The sequence below is a fragment of the Papio anubis genome, chromosome 4 (genome assembly GCF_008728515.1).
Source record: "Papio anubis isolate 15944 chromosome 4, Panubis1.0, whole genome shotgun sequence".
Lineage (NCBI taxonomy): Eukaryota > Metazoa > Chordata > Mammalia > Primates > Cercopithecidae > Papio > Papio anubis.
The window spans coordinates 76,206,427-76,210,706 of NC_044979.1; the positions used below are offsets into that span (position 1 = coordinate 76,206,427).

Sequence of the window (4,280 nt, forward strand, 5' to 3'; positions counted from 1 at the left end):
TTAAATTATTGGTCTCTTTTATCATATGATAAATGGAAATAATAGTAACTATAGCAAAGGAGTAGACATCCCACTGCTAAAGTGGAGTGTACATCCACACTCCTGGGTCTCTGGTCTATGCCAGACTAGGATAATAAAAGGGGACCTTTGGTAATACAGAGAAGAGTACACATTCTGTCAGCTGGGAAATGCAATTGATTATACTAAGAGGGGACAATCTTAGAATTAAAATGTTTGTTATAAATGCTTTATCAGCACTTAGTCGGTTGCGCGGGAGACTATGGCATCCTCCTCGGTCCCACCAGCCACGGTACCGGCGGCGACAGCAGGCCCCGGCCCAGGTTTCGGCTTTGCCTCCAAAACCAAGAAGAAGCATTTTGTGCAGCAGAAGGTGAAGGTGTTCCGGGCGGCTGACCCGCTGATGGGTGTGTTCCTGTGGGGCGTAGCCCACTCGATCAATGAGCTCAGCCAGGTGCCTCTCCCAGTGATGCTACTGCCAGATGACTTTAAGGCCAGCTCCAAGATCAAGGTCAACAATCACCTTTTCCACAGGAAAAATCTACCCAGTCATTTCAAGTTCAAGGAGTATTGTCCCCAGGTCTTCAGGAACCTCCGTGATCGATTTGGCATTGATGACCAAGATTACTTGGTGTCCCTTACCCGAAACCCCCCCAGCGAAAGTGAAGGCAGTGGTGGTCGCTTCCTTATCTCCTACGATCGGACTCTGGTCATCAAAGAAGTATCCAGTGAGGACATTGCTGACATGCATAGCAACCTCTCCAACTATCACCAGTACATTGTGAAGTGCCATGGCAACACACTTCTGCCCCAGTTCCTGGGGATGTACCGAGTCAGTGTGGACAATGAAGACAGCTACATGCTTGTGATGCACAATATGTTTAGCCACCGTCTTCCTGTGCACAGGAAGTATGACCTAAAGGGTTCCCTAGTGTCCCGGGAAGCCAGCGATAAGGAAAAGGTTAAAGAATTGCCCACCCTTAAGGATATGGACTTTCTCAACAAGAACCAGAAAGTATATATTGGTGAAGAAGAGAAGAAAATATTTCTGGAGAAGCTAAAGAGAGATGTGGAGTTTCTAGTGCAGCTGAAGATCATGGACTACAGCCTTCTGCTGGGCATCCACGACATCATTCGGGGCTCTGAACCAGAGGAGGAAGGGCCCGTGCGGGAGGATGAGTCAGAGGTGGATGGGGACTGCAGCCTGACTGGACCTCCTGCTCTGGTGGGCTCCTATGGCACCTCCCCAGAGGGTATCGGAGGCTACATCCAATCCCATCGGCCCCTGGGCCCAGGAGAGTTTGAGTCCTTCATTGATGTCTATGCCATCCGGAGTGCTGAAGGAGCCCCCCAGAAGGAGGTCTATTTCATGGGCCTCATTGATATCCTTACACAGTATGATGCCAAGAAGAAAGCAGCTCATGCAGCCAAAACTGTCAAGCATGGGGCTGGGGCAGAGATCTCTACTGTCCATCCGGAGCAGTATACTAAGCGATTCCTGGATTTTATTACCAACATCTTTGCCTAAGAGACTGCCTGATTCTCTCTGATGTTCAAGGTGGTGGGGTTCTGAGACGCTTGGGGGAATTGTGGATATTCTAGCCACCACTTCTCTTATTCCTTTGCTAAATTCAGGCTGCAGGCTCCTTCCATCCAGATAACTCCATCCTGTTGAGTAGGCTGTTTCTGACCCTCAGAAATACATTGTCCCTTTTCCCCCTTTGCCCATTTTTCTTCCCTCTCCCTCCCCACAAGAAGTCTGCTTGTAGTATTAGAATGTCATTGTTGACTCTCTCCCAAGTGCCTTGATCTTTGTAATATCTCCTGTTGTTTCTATGATATAGGAGCTAGGGGAAGGGGGTTGTTTGTCATCTTCAGGACCTGACTGGACAGATGGACCTGGCTCAAGCAACTACTCTGGATGCACGTTGCTGTGTGGGATGAACTAAAAGTGTCTGAATTTTGCTGATAACTTTATAAAACTCACTATGGCATGCTTCCCTCCTGGTGGGCCCTAGGATGGATGACAGTCAGGATACTACAGATGTGGGTGCAGGCATGCACACACACGATGGAATATGGCCAGTCCTACCCAGGTGGGGTAAAGAGTGGGTCAGCAACCTGGCACCTCACAGAGGTGGGACCTAAGAGAACTCTTGTGATTATGCAGAGAATTGGATTGGGTCTCTGTCAAAGATTGAGTAATCTCTTCCCTCACCTCAATTCCATCTCCACTCATCTCTACATCTGGGCACAGGAGCCCAGAGATGGCCAAAATCATTCAAGCCTGGGGGAAGGTGTTTGACTACTGCTGCTCTTCACCAGAACCTCACACCTCTCCTGGGACTGGAACCCTTCAGTGGGTTTGTGGCCAGTTTTGGAGGCTGGGATGATGGGCCAGGGTGTAAGATTCATTCTCCATGTTAAATTTCCTTTCATCCTGCCTAGCCATCCCCAAGGTTTATTTCCAGAAGAAAGGAATATCTCTACTTGGATCAATTCTGGTCATTTCAAGAGGATGGAGGCCTCAAGTGTGGGAACTTCCCCTACTCCCTGGATGTGTGTGCCTAGCACACTTCCTTCTCCCTCCCCTTTTTTCCAGTTGGATTTGTTTTTCTGTTCTCTTCTGTCCTGTCTTATACTGCAACTGTGTCTCCTAGGGGACAGATGGCCTTCTTTGTCATCTTCACTCTCCACCCCCAGAGAGGAGTCAGAGCCATAACTCAATCACTCAGCCCCTCCAAAGATAGTTGAGTTGATGTGTGATATTCTCATAATGTTGAGAACCCTGATGAGATATATTATCTTCCCCTCGCTACAATGCCTCTGGGGCCAAGGCACCCATTCTTCTTGGTATCCTCCATCCCTCTTGAGGCTTCCACTTTTTTTTTTTTTTTAAACATAAAGGTGGGCACCAGCAACTGGCCTGTGGTGATGCAAAGCTGCTTTGCTCTGTATCTGGCTGGACTGATCTGTCTCACAAGAAGCCATGAGGCCATAGGGAGAAGCTCTCTCTCCCCTTCATCTTCTGCTCCAAAGGTGGTAACAAGAGGCGTACCCATTGGGGTTGGAGCCCCCTTATAACATCTTCCTGTCAGAAGACTGATGGATCTTTTTCATTCCAACCATCTCCCTTTCCCCCGATGAATGCAATAAAACTCGGACACCAGCAACCGTTGTTCTTTAGAAATGGGTTTTCTGATCGCATGGCTGATGTATTATGGGCAGTATGGATGTCTTCATTTGTTGCTTCTGTTTTTCATCTTTTTTTGTTTTATTAATAAAAAATTGTGTATTTGCTCCCATTACTATCATAATACAGGGAATAAATTATTCAATAAATAAATAAATAAATAAATAAATGCTTTATCATCAAACTGACCCATAAAGGACTGATTTCCTCCCGAGTCTGATTCTCCTACATTTAGACTCTCAGGATTCGGCTCAAGCTTTTTTCCTTTTTCATTATCCCCTCTGTTTGTCCATATCGATCCTCTCTCACTAAGCAAACAGGGGGGTCACTCACAGTTCCCTCCCCATTCCTATTTTTTCTGTACTTTGTTTATCCCATTTTTTTCCTGCTTAGAGGGCTCTTCACCTGATCCCATTTCCCCCTCAGTCCCTCACCCCCAACCTCTTCTCCCTACTCTAACTCCATTCCAGCTTGGCCAAAGTGCAAAGCAGAGAACTCAGAATGACCTGCTCTGGGGGAACAGAGTCAGAAAAGAAGTGGAACCCTAGGGGAAGAGATAAGAGATTAAAAGATGAATTGACAATACTTGAATGAAGAAAAGAAAAAGGTGGGATTTATGTTTGCTCATATAAGAAGTGAGTATGGACTGACAGGTGACTAAGAGACAACCTTTCTTCTTCTTTCTTGGATTCTGTGAATGAACTTAACTCTCAGATAGTAAGGTTTGTTGTTTGTTTGTAATGGATTCTTCCTGCTCTTACATATGGTAAGGGCATAGGGTGATGAATACTAAATGAGATAACATCAGTTAGGAATTGTGGTCAGTTTAAAAAAGATAAGTAGGCATTCATTTTTATATTGTACAATAAGAAAAGGAGGGCTGGGCGCAGTGGCTCACGCCTGTAATCCCAGCACTTTGGGAGGCCAAGGCTGGCGGATCACAAGGTCAGGAGATTGAGACCATCCTGGCTAATACGGTGAAACCCCGTCTCTGCTAAAAAAAAAAAAAAAAAAAAAAAAAAATACAAAAAAGTTAGCCAGGCATGGTGGCGGGCGCCTGTAGTCCCAG

At 46.3% G+C, this 4,280-nt stretch overlaps 1 pseudogene across 1 annotated transcript; it reads left to right on the top strand.

Moving 5' to 3' along the window:
- Nucleotides 1-202: 202 nt before the first annotated feature.
- On the top strand, nt 203-3,326 carry LOC101024882 (annotated as a pseudogene). Its single transcript, XR_645135.4, has one exon. The product of XR_645135.4 is annotated as a phosphatidylinositol 5-phosphate 4-kinase type-2 gamma pseudogene (transcript).
- The last annotated feature ends 954 nt before the right edge of the window (nt 3,327-4,280 follow it).